The sequence below is a fragment of the Sus scrofa genome, chromosome 10 (genome assembly GCF_054392235.1).
Source record: "Sus scrofa isolate SSC_HxYL_T2T_F1_AM1 chromosome 10, Sscrofa_HxYL_maternal_Yorkshire_Landrace_v2.0, whole genome shotgun sequence".
NCBI lineage: Eukaryota > Metazoa > Chordata > Mammalia > Artiodactyla > Suidae > Sus > Sus scrofa.
The window spans coordinates 34,413,752-34,438,496 of record NC_139392.1 but is presented as its reverse complement, the minus strand read 5'-3'; the positions used below and the strand labels follow the sequence as shown (position 1 = coordinate 34,438,496).

Genomic DNA, 24,745 nt, shown 5'->3' with positions numbered 1-24,745 from the left:
AGGCCAGGGCAGGCATCCAACCCCCACACAGGAGCTCTACACAACAGGGTCCCCGTCTCCCTTGCCCCCATCTGCCCCCCCACCTGCACCCCCCTCATCACCGTTATCACCAAGCCAAGTGCCTACTCTCCGCTTGAACCTTCATCCTGATGCTACCTGACAGCTGTTTCTGGATAATTTACAGCTCAGGAAAAGCTTTCCCAAGTGCTAATATATTTTGACTGAAAACAAATTTGTGTCATTGCATCTTTATAATTTTAAAGGAAGAAGTCTTTAAGAAATGTATTTTATCCAGTGTAGAACATAAATTCCACTAGCAGAGTCATCTTATAACAAAAATCTTGGTACCCCCTCGTCCAGTTTTAAAAAGTTAGTACTTATTTATGTAATTAGACACTTTATAAAAGTGGGCACATACTTTCAGTAAATCTGCAGAGAGACAGTAGTGATGTTAGTTACTTCTTCCCATGCCTATCTTTTCCATGATTTTCTGCCTAAGTAATGATCTTATTCATATATCATGTGCTTTTATTTATTTATTTATTTATTTAGTCTTTTAGGGCTCTACTCACAGCATATGGAGGTTCCCAGGCTAGGGGTCCAACTGGAGCTGTAGTACTTGGCCTACACCACAGCCACACTCAATCCTAGCCATTTCTACAACCTAAAGCACAGTTTACAGCAATGCTGGATCCTTAATCCACTGAGCAAGGCTAGGGATTGAACCTGAATCCTTAAAGATACTCATCAGATTCATTTCCACTGAGCTCCAGTGGGATTTTCCATGTGATTTTATATATAATGAATTCTGATGGACATCTGTGAAATGATATTCACATTTCAGATAATCTTATATTGATTCACTTACGTATGCAACATACCTTATGAATTTCGACAATCCCCTCCCACACCAGTTATTCCACAGTTTATTAGAAGAACACAATACTCAAGTGAAAAAAATGTAGTTTGGTTTTAGTCTAATTACCCAATAAAATTAAATTAGCAAACCTTAACAAGGGAGAGATCTGGAAAAAAAACTGTAGGTGTGATACAAAACAGTATCTCTCCATCTTAAATAAGAAGTGCTATGTAGCTATCAGATAACACAAAGAAACTGACATGGCTCCTTAATATCACAAAGTTTAGAATTTTGAATTTCTAAATTCTAATTTCCAAAGTCTTTTAAAAATAAACTTTATAAGCACTGTAAAGGCAAGAAACTATTACAATGTTAGAGATCATAACAATATTAAGAACAAAAAATTACCAAATAATAAAGTACTACACTGAGTATGAAGTATCAGGCTGTACAGGTGAAGGAAAAGACTGTTGTTTGCATAAATGTGCAGTAGGTTAATTAAGGAATAAAATTATGTAATATATTATACTTTCAAACTGCGTATATTATATATTTACTTAGTAAAATCTCTATTGGAAGTCTGACTATCTTTGATAATTCCATAAAATCATTTTAACAAACACCTACCTCCCTCTATCCAATGCGTTGTTCAGTGGCTGGAGTACATGTGTGCATACACACACCATAGCTTTCAAATCAGGCTAATTTCCCACAGCTTGTCAGTATCTATTAAGTCATCCTTTTAGAGATAATCCCCATCCTGGCACTGGGTAAAGGAATGCACCAAGGAGAAATAGGAGATCTCTGCTTCTTTTTCTCCAGTTTTCTGTTATAGGAGCAGTGACATAACTGGGGAGATCTGGTGCAAAGTAAAAATGCAGGGACCCCACTTTGAAATTATTAAGAGTTTTGAGATGGCGACAGCAGAGCGGTCAGCCAAATGCAGGGCCCTTCTGCCTGCTGGGCCCTGTGTGGTCATGACCTCGTTCCATCCCCGCCCCCAGTCTACTGTTAAGACTTGCCTCCTCTCAAGTCAGCCCCCCTCCCTCACCTGTCTAGGCGCCACATCCACATCAACTCCTTCGGCTGCCACCATCTTTGGACTGAAATGAGGAGGGGAGAAGGGCACAAGGGAAAGGCCACAGTTTAACAAAACACATCCCAAAGTTCTCTGAGTGATCTGAATTGTAACCTACACTTTACAGAATAAGAACAGGATATAAGAGATGCATTAAAAGATCACCTTGCTGGACAAAGTGCAAAGTAATACAGGAAAGCAAGCAGATGAAAACTTAAAATGCAAGCAAATACATTCTTTTTTTTCCTACAAAGGTAAATCTCTCAAGTTGAGGTATGCATTTTGTTTTTAACCAGAGTGTTACTCAGTTAACAAGATCTAAGAAAATATGTTCAAGGCCACAAAGTTGGTAACTTTTTTATTAAGTTAATAATTGCATAGATAAGTGCTCCACATAGGCAAAGAAAAAATGTGTAAAGTCAGAGAAGTGGAAGCCTATATTTACACAGCAGTGAGAGAGGCAATGATCAACTGATTTAAGATACAGTTTTCAACTATAACTGCAATAAAAATGAATTTGTTACCTCAAACTGTTCCTGCTCTTAGAAAGAATGGGATTTACTCTTTGTACATGCCCCAAAGGATAATATACTGAATCTTTTATAACTCAGGTGGAAATTTAATACACTAAATACGGATCAATCTGTTGACAGTCAACACATTGTTTATCTCTTAAATATTAGGTCAATTTTCAGCAGTACTTTGCCTTTCATATTTCTGCATCTATTTTATTTTATTTTTATTTTTGTCTTTTTGCCTTTTTCTAGGGCCACACCTGCGGCATATGGAGGTTCCCAGGCTAGGGGTCTAATTGGAGCTATAGCCGCCAGCCTACACCAAAGCCACAGCATTGCCAGATCTGAGCCACAACAGGAACTCCTCTCCATCTATGTTAAAAGCTACTTTTATTGCTTTAGAAAATAAAATATGATTTCTGCAGAAACATGAGTTTTAACATTACTATATCATTAGCCTTATCAATCTGTTTCTAATTAAAGCACAAGCATAAAATATATTAAGTATCTAGTTTTAAAGTATTTTTAATATCTTAAATTGCATAAAAACAAAGTTGAAAAAAAAAAAGTTGAAAATGTAATATAAATAATATACTAGCAAACAGTCTTTAATACCCACAATATTACCTTTTAAAGGAAGTAGTGTAAGTAAGATTCTATAGCACTGTTGTTTATCTCATTTTGTCAGATCTAGGAGATTACTAGTCTGTTCTTACTTTTATTTTATTTATTATTTTTTAAAATTTATTTATTTGTTTTTGTCTATTAGCCTTTTCTAGGGCCACTCCTGTGGCATATGGAGATTCCCACGCTAGGGGTCTAATCAGAGCTGTAGCCACCGGCCTACACCAGAGCCACAGAAACGCGGGATCTGAGCCGTGTCTGTGACCTACACCACAGCTCACGGCACCCCCGGATCCTTAACCCACTGAGCAAGGCCAGGGGTCGAACCCGAAACCTCATGGCTCCTAGTCAGATTCGTTAACCACTGTGCCACGACAGGAACTCCTGTTCTTACCTTTCAAAATGATTTTTTCTATTAGTCTCAGAAAGAATGCTACTTAAAAATATAAGGGGATGGAGTTCCTGTTGTGGCACAGTGGTTAATGAATCTGACTAGGAACCATGTGGTTGTGGGTTCGATCCCTGGCCTTGCTCAGTGGGTTAATGATCTGGTGTTGCCATGAGCTGTGGTGTAGGTTGCAGATGCAGCTCAGATCCTAAGTTGCTGTGGCTCTGGCACAGGCCAGTGGCTACAGCTCCGATTCGACCCCTAGCCTGGGAACCTCCATATGCCACGGGAGCAGCCCTAGAAAAGGCAAAAAGACAAAAAAAAAAAAAATAAAGGGAATTATTTTACACAAATAATTCCTCTCTAATTTACAAAAGAGTTATTTCATTGTTTAAATAACAGAAGAAATTAGTTCCAACTATGCAGAACATACGGTATATAACCTGGTTACAAAAGAGTCATAAACGTACCCTTAATGCATGTAATTCAAACATCATTAATTTTTGATTGTTTGGAGGATGAAGTAAAACCCTTCTGTTATTAGCTAAGGGTAGTGGTTCTCAAAGTACAATCCCTGGAACACCAGCATAAGTACCACCCTAGACCTGTTGGAAGTTTCTTGGAAATTCTGGGGACCCACCTCAGAGCTTCTAAGTCAGAAATGATGGGGGAAGGGTCCATTAGTCCTTGTTTAATCAAGCCCTCTGGGTGATTCTGATACAGCTCAAGTTTAAGAACCAGTGGTTGAGTTTGTCTTTAAAATGTATCATAAAGTATTTGAAATAAAACTGTACAAATTTCATCATTTTTAATGGATGAGGTGTCCCTGGACCAAATGAACAGTTTAAGTGCAACTTAGAAGAACTAAGAAATCAATTTTACAAATACAGAAAACCTACTCTTTTTAGCAATAATGTAATCAAACCATAAGGGAGAGCAATTATGATTGAATGTAATGTCTTGGTTAGTGACAGGACGTTTTAAAAAATATACTGAAAATGCTTTAGGTAACAAGTGACTAACATATGTTATGAACTGAGAAATTCTAAGTGCAGACTTCTACTGTGCTATTACCAGGTACAAAATGCAAGAGAGGAGACAAAGCCATATACCTGCTTCTCAAGACCCAGAATGAAAGGCATTCATCGGAAAACATAGTTATCTTACTAGGGTTTGAATCAATTCCAGCATACAATGGGTCCTCTGATAGCACATCATTTGGCATCAATAACATTTCCATTTTTAAATGTTCAAAATGTATTTGCTCTTGACGATAACAAATCTTTCTTCTCCTATTACAAAATACATATCCTAGAAGGGAGCATAGGCAAAATACTCTCTGACCTCAACCTCATGAATATTTTCTCAGGTCAGTCTCCCAAGGCAATAGAAACAAGAGCAAAAATAAACCCATGGGACCTAATCAAACTGAAAAGCTTTTGCAAAGCAAAGGAAACCCAAAAGAAAACAAAAAGACAACTTTCACAATGGGAGAAAATACTTTCAAATGATGCAACCGACAAGGGCTTAATCTCTAGAATATATAAGCAACCTATACAACTCAACAGAAAGAAAGCCAATAACCCAATGGAAAAATGGGCAAAAGACCTGAATAGACTGTTCTCCAAAGAAGATATACAGATGGCCAGCAAACACATGACAAAATGCTCAACATCGTTGATTATAAGAGAAATGCAAATCCAAACTACCATGAGATACCACCTCACACCAGTCAGAATGGCCATCATTAAGATGTCCACAAATAACAAATGCTGGAGGGGTTGTTATATATATGCATGTGTGTATATGTATATATATGTATATGTATATATATATGTATATGTATATATATATATATATGCACACATGGTTGGGTCACATTGTTGTGCATCAAAAATTGACAGAACATTGTAAATCAACTACAACAAATAAAATAAATAAAAAACAAAATACATATTCAAAGTATTGGTCTTAAAAATTTGCTTCTGATTTTTCATCTTTTCCTGTTTTGCCTTCCTGATGAACGTCTTTCTTGATAAACAAAAAAGTCATTTTCATCCATATTTTCTTCTTAGCTTTGAAACTGGCGATATGTCTATGTGGTCACTGTTCCCTCTACAAGTATTTGAATAAAGAACTTTCTAGGCCTTCTTTAAAAAGTACTAGTCAGGTCAACATTGTATATTTACTTTCTTTAGCTCTCCGAACCAAAAATTTCCCCAAAGAGGCCACTGAAGATGATAAGCACCTTCCTCCAGTTAAATACCCAGGGAAACTCTTCTAGCTTGGGCACTAGAAAATGATAAATGTGTATACAGTATGAAAAATATAATGTTAACATTATAAAACATAATCAATAATCTTTAAGGAGAAGAAAATTAGCTTTCTTGATTCCCATCACAAAACATTTTACATAATATGACAAACTCTCCTAAAAAATGTACTTCTAGTAATTTTTTCCCTTTTATTCATGGCCACACTTGCAGCATATGGAAGTTCCCAGGCCAGGGGTTGAATTGGAGCTGCAGCTGCAGGCCTATGCCACAGCCACAGCCACAGCCAAACCCATCTGAGCCACATCTCTGATCTATGCTGTAGCTTTCGGCAATGCCAGATCCTTAACCCACTGAGCTAAGCCAGAGATCGAACCCACATCCTCAAGGACACCATCCCAGGTTCTTAACCTGCTGAGCCCCTGGGAACTTCACTCCTACTTCTAGTAAATTTATTGAACTACTGTCTGAATATAACAAATGTTTTTACAAGAGCGGCACAAGACAGGCATTTATAGGGAAGAAACATGTCTTTAAACATTATTCCATCTGAGACTTGAATATGCTTAAGCTCTAGAGTAAGAATTTTAAAAATAATTTTTAAGTTTTGCCAAATCATTTAAGCTGCCAAAAAGTTAAAACTTCCATGGTGTCCCTCTCCCTCTCTTTCTCTCTTTCCATCTTTCTCTCTCTCTCTCTCTCACACACACACTCCTAATTATAGGACAGGAATATAAAGTAAGTATTTAACAGAGGCAAGCTTTTGAAAAAGTATTAACTAAGTATATATTATGACAACAATAAGCATTAATTAAAACTGATAAAGGTTAGTGTTCACTGACTATCAGGCTGTGTATTTAGTACTTTACATTCTCTAATCTTTATGACAACTCTGCCATCTCAGTATTACTGTTCCAATTTTACATAGAAAGAAAGTAAATCATACTCCAAATTCAAGCTTTTCATTTTAATTTGCCTAAAGTTACACAGCTAGTAGAGCAGTGAAAGTGATAAGTGAACACAAACTAATTCCAAAGCCTGCTCTTTTTTCTATAGGATATCACCTCCCCCAGATTATATTTATCACATTTATTTTATGTATATACTGATATGACGTTACTGTATTTGTATTGCATTGTGTTTTTTTTTTTTTTTTTTTTTTTTTTTCCAAATGATTTTCTGGGATTGCTGGTAGCTAGTAGTGACACTAAGACCCAAAAGTGTATTAAAGAAAATTCCGAAGTGCTTTTTCAAAGTTTGGCCTTAAATCCAATCTTCTTTGTTCTAAATTTTGGTCTATAAGAAGTTGCTTCTGGCCGAGAAAGAGAAGATGAAAGGGCAGCTCTGCATGTCCTATGTCAAATGTCTCAGTATTAAAGAAAGTTTAATATCCCATTAATTCAGGACTGGGAATTTTAGCCTCTCTTCATTTTTAGGAAACCAAAGTCTTTATAAAATGTTGCTAGAAAACAGCCAGAAGAAATAGTAATGGAGTTCAAATGAAACAAAAGACACAGCAATTGTCTCAAAGTTGGGAGTGACCCTGCAACTGTCTATCGGTCCAAAACTTTCATCAAAATGAGGATGCTGAGTGGGGTCGGGGGGAGTGGCTGTGCCAGGTTCCTGTGATCAACCCAAATCTCAGGACACAGGCCAGTGTCTGCTCAGGGAGGCTTCCTCTAAAACTAAACCCGGCATTTCAAGAGGACCCCTCCTTCCAACAGAAAGTCCTCTTCCTGATCCTCTGTTTTCTTCCTTGGATCCCTACTCTCTACAGCCACTGAGGATAATACTTCAGAGCAATCTTGGACAAATACTTACTTTTTATCCTACACTTACAGGAAGGTAAATCCTTCTGCTTACACTTGTATTTTCTTTTCCATTCTTAACTGCTATTGTACTGGACAGCAACCAGCAACAGGAGGAGAAGAGTTTATTAACACTGTACATCAGCAATGTAGTCTATGATTAGTCATTTAAAAAAAACAGTGGTGGAGACTCTAATGAAACAAGTAAACATGGGTAACATAATTTAGAAACAAAATGAAATGCACATTATGACTACAGTTATTTAAAATAGTTATGCATTATTTACTGTCGTAGTCACGACAGTAAATAAATACAGAAATTTGAAAAGTTATTTCATGGTTTTAGGGTGGTTAGTAAAAATAGTGAGAGGAGTTCCCACTGTGGTATAGTGGGTTAAGGATCTGGTGTTGCCACAGCTGTGGCCTGGATTTGATCCCTGGCCTGGGAACTTCGATATGCTGCAGGTACAGAAAAAAAAAATTATTAGAAAAAACAATAACCTTAAAAAAGCTATTATTAGGAGGCTGACTTAGTATCCATGTTGTGCTTTTTGAGGCTTATAAACTTATAAAACAAGGATCATGAATGGGAGAGTAGGTACAATCTTTGTAACTCTTTTATAAATCTAAATTATTTCAAAATAAGTAGTTTTAAAAACAACAAAAAAGAAAATTTCTACTTTGTATTAAGTGACCAACATTTTTATTTTTTTAAATTATTTTTATTTATTTTTTATTTTTTATTTTCCCACTGTACAGCAAGGGGATCAAGTTATCCTTACATGTATACATTACAATTACATTTTTCCCCACCCTTTCTTCTGTTGCAACATGAGTATCTAGACAAAGTTCTCAATGCTACTCAGCAGGATCTCCTTGTAAATCTATGCTAAGTTGTGTCTGATAAGCCCAAGTTACCGATCCCTTCCACTCCCTCACTCTCCCATTGGGCAGCCACATGTCTTTTCTCCAAGTCCATGAGTTTCTTTTCTGAGGACATGTTCGTTTGTGCTGGATATTAGATTCCAGTTATGTGATATCATATGGTATTTGTCTTTGTCTTTCTGGCTCATTTCACTCAGGATGAGATTCTCTAGTTCCATCCATGTTGCTGCAAATGGCATTATGTATATATACTACATCTTCTGAATCCAATCATCTGTCGATGGACATTTGGGTTGTTTCCATGTCCTGGCTATTGTGAAGAGTGCTGCAATGAACATGCGGGTGCAGGTGTCTCTTTTAAGGAGAGTTTTGTCTGGATATATGCCCAAGAGTGGGATTGTGGGGTCATATGGAAGTTCTATGTATAGATTTCTAGGGTATCTCCAAACGGTTCTCCATAGTGGCTGTACCAGTTTACATTCCCACCAACAGTGCAAGAGGGTTCCCTTTTCTCCACAGCCCCTCCAGCACTTGTTCTTTGTGGATTTATTAATGATGGCCATTCTGACTGGTGTGAGGAGGTATCTCACGGTAGCTTGGATTTGCATTTCTCTTATCATCAACGATGTTGAGCATTTTGTCATGTGTTTGCTGGCCATCTATATATCTTCTTTGGAGAACAGTCTATTCAGGTCTTTTGCCCATTTTTCCATTGGGTTATTGGCTTTCTTTCTGTTGAGTTGTATAGGTTGCTTATATATTCTAGAGATTAAGCCCTTGTCGGTTGCATCATTTGAAAGTATTTTCTCCCATTGTGAAAGTTGTCTTTTTGTTTTCTTTTGAGTTTCCTTTGCTGTGCAAAAGCTTTTCACTTTGATTAGGTCCCATGGGTTTATTTTTGCTCTTGTTTCTATTGCTTTGGGAGACTGACCTGAGAAAATATTCATGATGTTGATGTCAGGGAGTGTTTTGCCTATGTTTTCTTCTAGGAGTTTGATGGTGTCCTGTCGTATATTTAAGTCTTTCAGCCATTTGGAGTTTACTTTTGTGCATGGTGTGAGGGTGTGGTCTAGTTTCATTGCTTTGAATGCAGCTGTCCAGGTTTCCCAGCAATGCTTGCTGAATAGACTTTCTTTTTCCCATCTTATATTCTTGCCTCCCTTGTCAAAGATTAGTTGACTATAGGTGTCAGGGTTTCTTTCCGGCTTCTCTATTCTGTTCCATTGGTCTGTCTGTCTGTTTTGATACCAGTACCACACTGTTTTGATGACTGTGGCTTTGTAGTATTTCTTGAAGTCTGGGAGAGTTATGCCTCCTGCTTGGATTTTGTTTCTCAGGATTGCTTTGGCGATTCTGGGTCTTTTGTGGTTCCACATAAATGTTTGCATTGTTTGTTCTAGTTCTGTGAACAATGTCATGGGTAATTTGATAGGGATTGCATTGAATCTGTAGATTGCTTTGGGTAGTATGGCCATTTTTACAATATTGATTTTTCCAATCCAGGATCTTGGACTATCTTTCCATTTCTTTCCATCTTCTTTGATTTCTTTGATTAAAGTTTTATAGTTCTCGGCATATAGGTGACCAACATTTTTAATGACAAAAAATATTCTTTAAAAATTCATGTTATTACATACTCAAATAATGATCATATATGATTTCAAGTATTATTTTTCAGTATTCTACACTTATAAAATTTAGTAAAAAGGAGTACCCATCATGGCTCAGTGGTAATGAACCTGAGTAGTATCATGAGGATGTGGGTTTGATCCCTAGCCTCACTCAGTGGGTTTAGCACCTGGCATTGCCATGAGCTGCAGTGTAGGTCACAGATGCAGCTTGGATCTGGTGTTGCTGTCAATGTGGTGTAGGCCCACAACTGTGCCTCCAATTTGACCCCCAGCCTGGGAACTTCCAGATGCCATGGTAATGGCACTAAAGAGACAAGAACAAAAATTGAGGATATGGTCAAAACCAAGCATTTCCTCAAAGAAGCAAGTTCTACATGTGCTGTAATTTCACTATATATTGTCATATCTCTAGTCTTTTAGTTCCATGTAGGTTATTTATTGAAATATTTGAGTGTTTGTTACGTGATCTGAGGGTGCTCAGAATCGCTGAACTACTTTTAATCTGGGGACTATTTTTTAAGCTGACTTGTTCATTCAGTAAATATTGACTGAGTGTATAACAAGAACCAGCTGCTCCACTTCTATGTGCTGCGTACAGAGCAGTGAACAAGGCAAACAGAACCCTTGCCTTTACATTCTAGTGGAAGATAGCAGAAAATAAACAGAAGAGTGAAATGCATGGGATGGGAAATGGTAACAGGGCTCACAAGGAAAGAATCATGAAGGAGAAAGAACTGGGATGGAGTGGGGAGAGCTGCAGTTTTAGACTCAGTGACTCCAGAAAGCCTAAGCTGACACCTGAGTGAGGTCCCAAACTGACGAGGGAATGAGCCTCACAGGTAACAGGGAAAGAGTTGTGCAGGCAGAGAGAACAGCAGAAGCCTGGGAAGCAAGAACTTGCCTACACAATGCAAGAACAGCAAAGAGCCAGTATCTATCAGTACATATCTAGAGGGAGTGAGGGGAGGGTAGCCCAGGACAGGAACAGGGTCCAGGGGATGAATCTAGTGGGCCATTTCTTGTGATTTAGCTTTTATCCTGATTGAGATGAAAAGTCAGTGGAGGATGTTCATCCAGAATGTGATACAGTATGACCTCTATTTTGATATAAACAGTCTGTTTACAGAATTAAGAATGATGGAATTAGGAGTTCCTGTCGTGGCGCAGTGGTTAATGAATCCGACTAGGAACCATGAGGTTGCGGGTTCGATCCCTGGCCTTGCTCAGTGGGTTAAGGATCCGGCATTGCCGTGAGCTGTGGTGTAGGTTGCAGACACGGCTCGGATCCTGCGTTGCTGTGGCTCTGGCTTAGGCCGGTGAGTACAGCCCCGATTCGACCCCTAGCCTGGGAATCTCCATATGCCACAGGAGCGGCCCAAGAAATGGGAAAAAGACAAAATGAATAAATAAATAAATAAATAAATAAATAAATAAATAAAAGAATGATGGAATTAAATCACAGGCAGTAACAGGAAGATCCCTCACTGGAGGCGTTTGCAATAATACAGGATAGATGCAAAGGGGACTTGGGATTGGAGCTGCAGCAGTGGAAATGGTCTCTGTGATTAGATTTTGGATATTTTTTAATGGTACACACACGAGAATATGGTGACAGGGATGTGGGGAATTATAAGATGTGGGATGAAGGAAATCTAGGGATCAAGGCTGATAGCAAGGCTCATCCATGGGGTAAACTCAGGAGGGAGCTTTGGTGGGGAAGATGGGGAGGCTGGATGACTACATTACATTCTAAGAACTGACAACAGCTTCTGCTCATCAGCAAGCAGGTGGTCACCTACTGGCATGGGACTAGATGAGGTCATTAGGGCAGTAAGTGCAGAGGGAAAAGAGGTCCAAATCCCAGATGCTGGTGCATTCCCAGTTTAGAGGTTGGAGATGAGAGAAGGACTCAGCAAAGAAGACAGAGTAGAAGGCAGAGAGGTGAGAGGGAAGCTAGCCAAGGGCAGTGCTGAGAGCCGGACAGAGACAGCCACCCATGCCACAGCCAGCCTGGGACACAAGAAGGGAGACACCACCCCCACAGGGACAGCAAGATGGGAGATTCTGCTGGGTGGCAGAAGCCATGATCACTCAAAGCTCAGTCACCTCTTAAGGAGAGGTGAGCTATACACGGGACAACACTGGCTGGTGACTGGAAATGAAGCTGGGAGCAAGAACTTTTTTTTAGTATGTTAGAAAAAAAGACAGCATTATTTGTACATTGATGGAAAAGATCTACCAGTGAAGAAAAAGTTAATGGTGTGGGAGACAGAAGTCAGATGTTTGATTAAAAATATTCTAAGTCAGTGGAGCAAGAGCTGCATTATTAATGTCTCTTGGGTTGTCAGACCCTTCAAGACTCTAATGAAGTCAGTGAGTCTTCCTCTAGATGAGAAAGATGTCTCAAGTTTGAATTTCAGAGAGATCCAGACCCACTGAAGCTGACCCACTTATGTCCGGGGAAAACTCCCAGCATCTTAAAAAGCACAATCACTTTGTTCCTTCAGGTATTTCATACACGTTTCCAAAGAGATGAAAATTTGAATAATTATCATATGTAACAAAGAAATGCTAAATAATTACCGCATAATGGCAAGTGAAACTATATTTACAGTTAATCTAAACATCAATAAGCTGTGCTCTACTTTCTGCTGACTTACCTTCTTGCAAGGTGGTAAAACATTTCTCTCCTCCACACCCAGCCTAGACTTCCTGTTGCCCACTCCCCCACTGCCCAGCACCCCCACATTTCTGCATTTTGAGCTTCCTGGTCCTCTTGTGTTCCCCTCACCTGCACTTCTCCAGCTCCACATACTCAAATATTACTCTACCCAAGACCCAGACAGAATTCTAACACCTCTGTTGTTTCTTCTCTGATATCACAGCCCATCATCTCCTTCCCTGGGACTCAGTGCTTCTTCAATACCACTCAAGCAGTTAATTCTGTGTTAATTTGCATCAACACAGTGTTTCTGCACTTTCTGAATTTCCCCAATACAGTGCTAGGAACAAAAAACAGAAATACTTCTTTGCATCATCACCTTCAGCTGGAACACCATTACAAATGTGGCATATATTACACAAGTGTATCTTAAATAAACTAATTAACCTCAGTAGCTTCTGAAAGGACTGGATTGGTTTTACTATGTCAATGCCAATTATAGGCAAAATTTCAAAAAAAAACACGAAATGAAATGGAATTTTAATTCTGAAAATTGTACCATCTAAGAAGTGATAGAGCCCAATGCTGAGTAAAACTCTTATTACCAAAAATTGTGATCATGATTGATTAGGTATTTTTTTTTTTTCATGGACATAACAAACTGCCTTGATTTTACTTAAAATGGAATCATAACTGATTGGGGGTAAATAGCCAACTCTACTTGGGATTCCACTGTACCCTAGCATTTGTTTTACTCAGTTCTATACCTGTTATTCCAGCCCATAAAATCTCCCAAGGGCACAGTGGGTCCCAGGCAGCACCACCACTTGGCACAGTTCCTTGCTCACAACTCTCACCCCAACCCCGCATTCCACTAGTCCTGCCCTGACCCCACCCCCATGTCCTCCTGCAGCACCACCAGCCATGGCTTGACTCAGCTCTTCCCTTCTCAAGGCCACAAGAATGGGTGGTCATACCAATCATACTCAACAGATGACTGACACACACTCACTTTAAACCAAGCTTGTTTGAGCCAGGGTTTAAATAAAATCATGGTTCTCAGAGTTTCAGGAAAGTCATCCTGTTGGAATATGAAAATTAACAGCACTGTGCACAAGCTTGCACACACAGGTCAAGTACCAATGCTTTTGTTGTTCAGAAACTTTGCATCGAGTCCCAGGACAGCTAAACTTAGCCTTGAACTAAGAGGCAGGGAGCAAATCATTAACACACTGAAACATCCAAAGTTAAGAATGTGTTTGACCAGGTCTAGACATTTAGACTGTCACTGACTAATATTAAAATGGTGAGAAGTTCCTGCCTCGCCTCCTCAGACCTCAGAGCCCCCATGTGGGAATGTGAAGATGCACCATGATGGAATGTTCAGGCCTCTGTCTTCCCGAGGCCCTGGGCACTGCTCATTTCTCAGCCTAGGTTCTTGTATCTAAGATGCAGCCCTGGGCTATGATGCTGCTACCTGTGCAGGGAAGGCACCCTTTAACCTCCCACAGGCCCCCAGGTACTGCTGCTTCTCACCTGAGCCTCTTTCTTCAGTCCCCAGGGCAGTGTGGTGGCTGTTTTCAGAGCCCCTCCTTTCCAAACCAAGAACACTATTTAAGGAGTGTTCTCCATTGGGGTTCACAGAACCTCTCCATGCTGGCCTGGGTGGCTTCCTGGTTTCCTATAACCCAGCCAGTCACAGTCCTTTCCCAATCAGTCCTGTTCTTTTCTACTGGAGACATGGAGAAGAAGGAAGCCTTCCACGGCTGGCCTACTAACAGTAAGGCACAGCTGCATTCCCAGCCATGGACAAGCAACCAGCCACTCTGGCCCACTCCCAGCCCACCAGCAGATTTGCTTCATTGCCACACCTAAAGGAAAGCAAACCTGATCCACAATGGCTCTTAAAGTAGGAATCTAAGGCAACCAGCTGATAAATATCCCAAACTCTTCTTCCTTGTATGTCGAGAAAAATAGCTACAGCTTTCTACCAGGTCCCAGAGTCAGACTGCCTGGATGCAAATGCCACTCACTCCTCTATTTGCTAACTGTGTGACCTAGGATGAGTTACTTAACCAGTCTGTGCCTCAGTTTACCCATCTGTAAAATGGGGACAATTACAGTACCTACCTACGTCCTGGTACTGACAGTACCATGAAATATTTTCAAGTATTAAAATGAGGTGATAGGAGTTCCCATTTTGGTACAGTGGAAACGAATCTGACTAGGAACCATGAGGTTGTGGGTTCCATCTCTGGCCTCTCTCAATGGATTAGGATCAGGCATTGCCATGAGCTGTGGTGTAGGTCCCAGAGGCAGCTTGGATCTGGTGTTTCAGTGTAGGCTGGCAACTGTAGCTCCAATTGGACACCTAGCCTGGGAACCTCCAAATGCTGTGAGTATGACCTTAACAAAAAAAGCAAAAAAAAAAAAAAAAAAAGAGGAGATACATGTCATGTTCTTAGAACAGTCTTGGCAGAGAGTGCTCCTATAAGGCTAGCTAGTATTGCTGTTATTATTATTATTACTCTTATTATTATTATTTGTTCATCCCAGGGTAGGCAGGGATGTACTCAGGGTAGGCAGAGGCTTCCTCAGAAGACCCAGATAGCAATTAGAACTTAGCAATGCCTGCCGACCATGCACTGTCACAAGCCCACACACCTGTGAAAGCCATTATAGTTTGTATAATATTTTTATACTCTCATTCCACTTTGTTCCTCACAGTTCTTGTGAGCTAGAAGATATATGTTATTACCCCTATTTGACAGGTAAAGAAATCAGGGTTCATAGAGGTCAAGTGCTGGCTTGGCCAAGGTCACACTGAAAGTTACCCTTAAGCCAAGTATGGCTCAACCCCTTTGACATCAGATTCCAGGCTCTCTGTTCCATGTGGGAAGGAATAGGTCCTCCTCCAACTCCAGGTCTGGGGTAAGCTCCATGCTCCCAGAGGGACCCCCAACAGACTGGAGCCCACAGAGTAGCTGACCTTTCTCCTGAGTTTGGTGATGAGTCACTCTCCATGGTGCATGGTGCAGCTTCAACAAACATTACTGAGCACAGCTCTAAATCACCAAGACCTGTCAGGCTTCCATTCCCAGAAGGTCAAAAGAGATGAATTCAGTATCACTGCTATGCTAAAGCACCCACCCCACACCCCACAGTTCTGAAGTTTGGTGCCTGGGATGTTCTGGCCTAAGACGATTTCTCTTGGGTCTTTTTAAAGTGAAATGTGCCAGTTAATAGAATCAAATTGCCTTTTCATGAAGTGATGCCAGCAAAGAGAAGGTTCTGTTTACTGTTTCGACAGAAGCATTTTAACTTTCAAAGCTCTTTCACAGCTGTTTTCTTTTATTAAAAGTTTATTGCTTTCAAATCCTTTGTGAAAGAGGTTTAAAAATAAAGTTGATCTTACCCCTGTATAACAGCAATAGACTTCACTTTCAGTTTTTTTAAAGCCTGAGTATATGTGATCATTACAGAAAATTCAGAAAAGATGGAAAAGTAGGAGGAAAATGAAAACAAATCCATGCTGCCCTCAGCCCTCTCCATGTGCCTGTCCAACCACATCAAGAAAACCAGGACTGGAGTTCCCATAGGGCTCAGTGGAAATGAATCCAACTAGTAACCATGAGGTTGTGGGTTGATCCCTGGCCTCACTCAGTGGGTCAAGGATCCAGTGTTGCCATAAGCTGTGGTGTAGGTTACAGACTTGGATCTGGCATTATTGTGGCTGTGGCATAGGGTGGCGACTATAGTTGCAATTTGAACCCTAGCCTGGGAATTTTCATATGCCATGGGTGTGGCCCTAAAAAAAAAGGCAAAAGAAAAAAGAAAACCAGGACTCATCCTGTGGTAACTTATACTCCCAGGCTTCATTCTTGGGAAAGCTTCAATTTTCTTGCTTTTCAGAACTGTGATCACACTGCACATCCATCTTTGCACCTGATTCTTGTCTTTTAACATGATGTGAAGCCCATATTGGATAAGGTGGAATATTATTTCCATTAAGATGTAGTATCATAACATGTAACCATTCTCTAACTGTAAAGATACAGGTTGCTTATAATTTTTCAGCATGACAAGTTATGGTCTCATCTCCTTCCAATTCTGTCATCACAATCCATATATGGCAGATGGGATGGCCCCTCTTATGCACTAGGACACCAGGTGCACAGAAAATCAGCTGCATCAAGAGAAGTAAATCAATGAGACCTAGAGTTTGTCTCTTTCCCCTACACCCTGGCCTCCTTCTGATCTTGCTGAGAGGGTCACTGATAAGTTTAAAAATTGATGACCTGACTCCATGAGAGAAAACACAATTAACCACCAATAACTGACCTTCATAACTAGGACAATCCCATTGGCAAATCTTCCACAAATTTCATATCAATTCCTACTGTTTCATTCTAATAACCCTAAGGGGAGTTGAGGCCATTTAAATTCATAAAGCAAGAAATATTGAAGATCTAGGAAATTCTGTACCTAAAGAAAAGCAGCAACAGGAGCTTTGAGAGTTGAGTGAAAAGACAACTTACTACTGGTCTTCCCCCATGTTGAAACATTTAAATGTAAACTGCTTCCTAAGTGATAGTCCCATAATTAAGAGGCCACTGTTCCCACAACTCTATTTTTAGCTCTATTCAAGTCCTTTTCCCTTTCTGCTTAGCATTACAGCCAATTACCTCCCTCATTTGCCCAATCGCTTAACATTTATCCTGCAAATATATTCTGAATGCTTTATCTGATGGTCACTGCCTTACAGAGGTTCACAAACTGCAGTCTCACTGGAAAGGTGGTCAAATATCATGGTTTATGGTCTGGGGCCTGGAGACAGAGCAGCTGGGTCCACAGCCTCACAGCCTTGTTCCAGGTGTGCAAACTTAGGCAAGTCGTGGACCTCTCTGTGCCTGTTTCCCCCTTTCTAAGCGGAAGATGGTGATAATCACTGTTCCACAGGCTGTGTTCAGGCTTCAAGGCATTAATCCATGCAGAGTATTTGGAACATATCCTGGTGTATGTTTAACAGTCAAAATGTTACCCAATATCAAGGAGCACAAAATCCAGCTGAGAGGTTTCAGAATCATATCTTTTTTAAGTCTTATACTCCCCACGTCTGTGAGGAAATCCATTCTATCTTTGTAGGAATCATTCTCACTTCTCATGATGAACCCGCTTTCTCCAACTATAATTCTCCTAAGAGTACCTGAGGAATCCACCCAGCTTTCTTGGCACTAGGAAGACTCCCTGAACTTCTGCATTAGATTTCTCCCCTGAAGTCTGTTTATTTCCATGATCAAGACTGTGGTTTGGAACATGATTTATTCAGCACAATTGCAAAGTGAACACTTTCTTGACAAGATTCCTCACATATCTAACTGCAACGATAGCTGAGATGCTGAGAGGAGAATGCAGAGACAGAACAAGAAAGAGCTTCTCACCTATTGATCTCAAACTATTTTATTTTATTTTTTTTTTATTTTAGCTTCTCACCTATTGATCTCAAACTATTTTATTTTATTTTATTATTTTATTTTACTGTCTTTTGTCTCTTCAGGGCTGTACCTGTGGCATATGGAGGTTCCCAGGATAGAGGTCTAATTGGAGTTACAGCTGCTGCCCTATGCCACAGCCACAGCCACAGCAACACGAGATCTGAGCCACATCTGTGACCTACACCACAGCTCACAGCAACACCAGATTCTTAACCCACTGAGCAAGACCAGGGATTGAACCTGCAACCTCACAGTTCCTTGTTGGATTCTTTTCCACTGTACCACAATGGGAACTCCTATCTTTTTTTTTTTTTTGTCTTTTTGCCATTTCTTGGGCCACTCCCATGGCATATGGAGTTTCCCAGGCTAGGGGTCAAATCGGAGCAGAAGCTGCCAGCCTATGCCAGAGCCACAGCAACCCAGGATCCGAGCCATGTCTGTGACCTACACCACAGCTCACAGCAACACCAGATCATTAACCCGCTGAGCAAGGGCAGGGATCGAACCCGCAACCTCATGGTTCCTAGTCGGATTCGTTAACCACTGCACCACGACAGGAATTCTGGGAACTCCTATGTTGAACTTTAAAATTAATAATTAATTAATGTATTAAAATTTGTGTATGTATTAGATGAGAATAATTTTGACAAGGAAAAATTAAGCCAGAAATGAAAAAGATAAAACAGACAAGCTAACATACCAAAAAGGAGCCACTGCTAGATATAAAAGGCACCAGGACTAGGTATATTCAGCTGAGATCTATCTCTTTTTAAAAAAGGTAATTCTAATGATATCAAACTAAGGCCTTTGAAATACGTAGAAATGTTCCCAATTTGTTTTATGAAACTAGTACTGCTTTAACACCAAAATCCAGTAAGTATATATTATAGAAACAATGATCAAAATACGTAAATGAATACAGGGCAACCAAATAAAAATGTGCATATATGGGAGGCTGGGAAGGATGGGGGATAACAGTGAAAAATCAAAATCTAAGTACACTCCAAGATACATTTGTGCAATTATATAAAAATTATGTATGCATATATACAATAAATTATGTAATGCATAAATTATAAGTAATAAAAATTTTATAAAGTTTGTGACAGTCAATACACACACCTGAGTGCAATGCACAAAACATCGATACACATTAAAGGAGAATGTAACACTTTTCACTGCAGGAGTTCCTGTTTTGGCTCAGTGGAATAAAAACCTGACATATTACCTGTGAAGATGCAGGTTCAATGCCTAGACTTGCTCAGTGGGTTTGGACCTAAGCTATAGCGTAGGTCCCAGATACAGCTGGGATCTGGTGTTGCTATGTTGCTATGGCTGTGGCTTAGGCTGGCAGCTGCAGTTCTGATTTTATTTCTAGCCCAGGAAATGCATATGCTGCATGTGTGGCCATAAAAAGACAACAACAACAACAACAACAAAAACTTTGGAGTTCCTGTCGTGGCACAGCAGAAACAAATCCAACGAGGAATCATGGGGTTGGGGGTTCAATTCCTGGCCTCAGTCAGTTGGTTAAGGATCTGGTATTTCCATGAGCTGTGGCATAGGTGGCAGATATGGCTCGGATCTGGCATTGCTGTGGCTATGGTGTAGGCTGGCAGATGTAGCTCGGATTAGACCCCCAGCCTGGGAACCTCCATATGCAATGGGTACAGACCTAAAAAGCAAAAAAAAAAAAAAAAAAAGAAAGAAAGAAAGAAAGAAATTCACTGCATTTAAAGACCAACTAATATGACTCTAGGCCAAAGTCTAGACTCTTAATGTTTGCAGCCCCAACTCCATACCATCTACAATGTTGTTCATGAGAACTAGAGCCCTCATTCGCTTTGCATCTCACAGGATATTTTGTTAGATGGATAAGAAAATAATCCTACAGACATCCACAGACTGATATTCTCCAAGACTGAGAAAAAGCAAAGATAACCTTGTCCAAACATCTGTTCCACTAAATACTGGTCACATGCAATGATTTGAGGGAAAGGGGTTCTGTGTTCAAAACAGTTCAGGATATTTCTCGTGGGAGATTCACAGTGCAGACAAGTGCACTAAAGACTCTGAAAAGTGTGTGATAAAAAAGTTCTAGACAACACTCAAGCTAGTTGACTGACACTTTCCTTCTTTTTTGCCTCCTACCAGTTATATCCCAACTGAAGAATGTTTTGGGGGAATTCTAGCTTAGATCATTTCAGCACTTAAAGTCATTGCCCTTGACCAATTTCAAACACCCAGAAAAACCAAAGAACAGATAGATGGACTGAATCCATTATGGAATCAGAAAATATACGCTTGGTCATTATACAGCTGACAAATTCTGCTCCTGTTTGTTAGTTTCACAGTTATCAGACTTATTCACGAGCTCTTCTGTTGATGCACATCACTGAGATAACATAAAGATGAACACTAGGAAACCTGGAAAGTGCTAGAACTAATGTAAAGGACCATCATTGTTATGCTGAGTGGCTCTAATGCCTTCTTGGGGCATTAAGTTAATTGAGGTAAAATAATACCAATAACTTGATTGTCTTCCTCCCACCCCCACTGCAGACATACAAGAAAAATGCTTGACCAGAAAAAGCTTTTTGATGCTTCATGGATACCGATATTTTTCTTACAGCTAGACACTAAAGACCTGCAAGTATCTATATAGAAGGCCAAAGAAGCAGAATAAGTTGCCAATAATAATAATAACATATTACTACTGACTCTTAATTCATATTTACTGATGCCAGACTTAGGCATAAATTTTACTACAAAAGTCTATCTTCATTAATATAAATACCACTATTTCAGGATTTTTAAATTCAGATTCTCATAGAAAGAATCTATTAGGACTGCATAATGACCAAATTGATTTTGATCTAAGATAAAAGATAAAAAAAGAAATATTTACTCTAAGTAATTTTCAAACCCCTGAGAAGCATCAAAATTCAAAAAGATAGATAATATGTTCACAGCAAATAATTTTCATGTAGTTTATGTGGCTTTACACATGTGGTCAAATCAAGATAGCATTTATTTTCAAAAATTCTACAATTTAGACATTTCTATTCTAGACAACAAGTTCTCACATTTGGTATAAAATAGTCAGATTTTTCTATCTAGTTATTTATCTATCTCTCTACATATATATTTTTGTTGTTGTTGTTTGTCTTTTTAGGGCTGCACTCATATCATATGGCAGTTCCCAGGCTAGGGGTCCAATCAGAGCTATAGCTGGTGACTTATGCCACAGCCACAAGAATGCAGGATCTGAGCCACGTCTGTGACCTACACCTCAGCTCATGGCAACACTGGATCCTTAACCCCCTGTGCAAGGCCAGGGATCGAACCCACAACCTCATGGTTCCTAGTCAGATTCATTTCCACTGTGCCAAGATGGGAACTCCCAGATTTATCTATATTAAGTCTGAATTCATTCCATTAACAGAAATTCCTTTTCTATCTCCCAATGCCTTGGTTTAGTTAATCATAACAAAACCCCTTAGGCATTATTTTTCAGTATAGGTAACGGCATTTCCTTTATCCTTCTAGTCTCTAGCAACAGTCTTGAGATGTCTGACCAGAACTAGGGAGTCCCCAAGAGGGAACCAGAATGCAGGAACTCTGTGCCCTTGGCCTACCCAACACAGATCCCACTCTTCTCCAGGAGAAGGCTGGGGCTGACTGACTACACACCAAGGTGCTTGTGGCAGTTCATTTTATGTGTCAAATTGACTGGGCCACACACAGGGTGCCCAGATTACCATCATTTCTGGATAAAACAGGCACCGGAATTGGTGGACTCAGTGAAGGAGGCTGCCTACCCCATCATGGGCAGTCACCATTCAATCCCCTAGGGGCCTGGAGAAAATAAAATGTAAGAACAGGGCAAGGGAGGATTTGTTCCCTTCCTGCCTATTTGGCCTGGGGCATTGGTCTCCTGCCCTTGGATGGGGATTACATCATCATTTATCCTGGTTCTCAGGTCTTTGGGTTCAGACTAAATTACGTCATGGGCTTTCCTGGGTCTCTAGCTTTCCAATTGCAAGTGGTAGAACTCTTCAACCTCCATAATCACATGAAGCAAATCTTCACAATAAATCCATGTGTGTGTTTGTGTGTGTGTGTCCATGTGTGCACGCACACACATGTGTATAAAACCTGGGCAGCCTGGCCCCAGAATCTACATTCTCTCTCTCTTAATATTATTATTTTTTTTAGGCTGTGCCTGTGGCATGTGGACATTCCCAGGGCAGGGGTCCAACTTTTACCACAGCAGTGACCTGAGCCACTGTGTGACAACGCTGGATCCTTAACCTGCTGCACCACAAGCGAACTCCAGAGTCTATGTTCTTCATCCCCATTGTATCCTGCCTCATAAAATAAGGTCACCCCAAGGTATTCAACTTTCTTCAAGGAACTTGAAAAGGGCCCTCCTTTTAAAGATGTCACTTGAAAAAATCCAATCATTTTGCAAGAGGTATCCAAATGCTAGTCCAAACTCAAATCCAAGGCAAAGCTTTCACCCTACCAAGACAAAATAAGAAAAATAACTAATTGTGTGTGTGTGTGTGTGTGTGTGTGTGTGTGTGTGTGTGTGTGTGTGTGTTCACCAACTGCCTCTCTGGGTCTAAAGGACCATCCTCTGTTTTCAGTGTCAATATTTTCTTTCTCTTTGAAGTGCCAGTGATAGAAGGTATAGCTACTATTATGTTCATGCCCTTACCTGACAAAAGCAAAAGTTAGCAATCAAAAGTGGGCTTCCCAAATTCTTCATTTTACTAATCCATGAGTTCTCCAAGTCTGAAAATCAATGATCTGCCTTTTTTTGTTGGCTTTGTTTTGTTTGTCCTTTTAGGACTGCACCCACAGCACATGGAGGTTCCCAGGCTAGGGGTCGAATTGGAACTGTAGCTGCTGGCCTACACCACAACCACAGCAATGCCAGATCTGAGCTCATCTGGAATCTACATCACAGCTCACAGCAATGCTGGATCATTAACCCACTTGGTGAGGCCAGGGATAGAACCTGAGTCCTTATGGATACTAATAAGGGTTCATTAACCACTGAGCCAGGATGGGAACTCCAAGGATCTACCTTTTTTGAAGAAGCTCTGAGGTTTCTCTCCATAGGTAATTACCACTGAGAAGGCAATTCACACCCGTTACTGCTGGTGTGGGGGAGGCAGGGAGGAAATGTGAGGAGAGCCTGACAATGGAGACACAGCCTCTAGAGAACAGTCTTGACACTAAGGGATGGAAGGGGCTAGTGGGGATGATCATGGAAAAAACAACTGTGAAGACTTTTTAAAGGGTGGGAAACTCTCCTTGTCAGATGGCCCCTAAAGAAAGAACGGCTCTCCTGAAGCCAAGAGTTTATCCAGCTTATGATTTTTCCAGATCTCTTGCTCCAGTATAATTACATAGCCTATTAAAGTTAAAAACATATGCTATTATCCACAAGATAAACAACATATAATTCTATGTTCTAGCTTGAATTGTTAACACAATTATTTTAAATAGAACCATTCCCAGTGAAATAGTAGCATGTTTTGTTGACTTTTTACACCAATAGCTAGAGAAATTAAATGTTTCTTGTGGCACACTGATTGGGTTGTTAATTACTTAAAAGGAGCCTGAAATCCTGCCTCTTTTTGGAAACAGAAATAATCAATGATAAATATGTGTCATAAAGAAATGAACATCTCTATTATAGAGACTTCATTAAAATTGATTTTCTCTCAAACTATATTGAAGTATTGAACAATTTCATCCTAAATCTATTTTGGTACAATGAACTTATTGACTAAATTTCCTGTGTGGTCAGAATACACATTTCTATTGCGATTTCTAAAACTTTAAGTGGTTACCTTTCATGCCAATCTACATCAGATAGCTGCCATTTTCAAAACTTCCAGTCTATTTAAGAATGAATTCCATGTAAACTGGTACAGCCACTATGGAGAACAGATTGGAGATACCCTAGAAATCTATACATAGAACTTCCATATGACACCACAATCCCACTCTTGGGCATATGTCTGCACAAAACTCTACTTAAAAGAGACACCTGCACCCGCATGTTCATTGCAGCACTCTTCACAATAGCCAGGACATGGAAACAACCCAAATGTCCATCAACAGATGATTGGATTCAGAAGATGTAGTATATATACATAATGGAATACTACTCAGCCATAAAAAGAATGACATAATGCCATTGGCAGCAACATGGATGGAACTAGAGAATCTCATACTGAGTGAAATGAGCCAGAAAGACAAAGACAAATACCATATGATATCACATAACTGGAATCTAATATCCAGCACAAATGATCATCTCCTCAGAAAAGAAACTCATGGACTTGGAGAAGGGACTTGTGGCTGCCTGAGGGGAGGGGGAGGGAGTGGGAGGGATCGGGAGCTTAGGCTTTTCAGACACAACTTAGCATAGATTTACAAGGAGATCCTGATGAGTAGCATTGAGAACTTTGTCTAGATACTCATGTTGCAACAGAAGAAAGGGTGGG

At 40.0% G+C, this 24,745-nt stretch overlaps 1 protein-coding gene across 2 annotated transcripts in view; it reads right to left on the bottom strand.

Annotated features, from left to right (window-relative positions):
• Positions 1-24,745, bottom strand: part of LOC110258382 (uncharacterized) — a 160,587-nt gene that overhangs the window by 69,804 nt on the left and 66,038 nt on the right. The gene's annotated exons all lie outside the window — the stretch shown is intronic.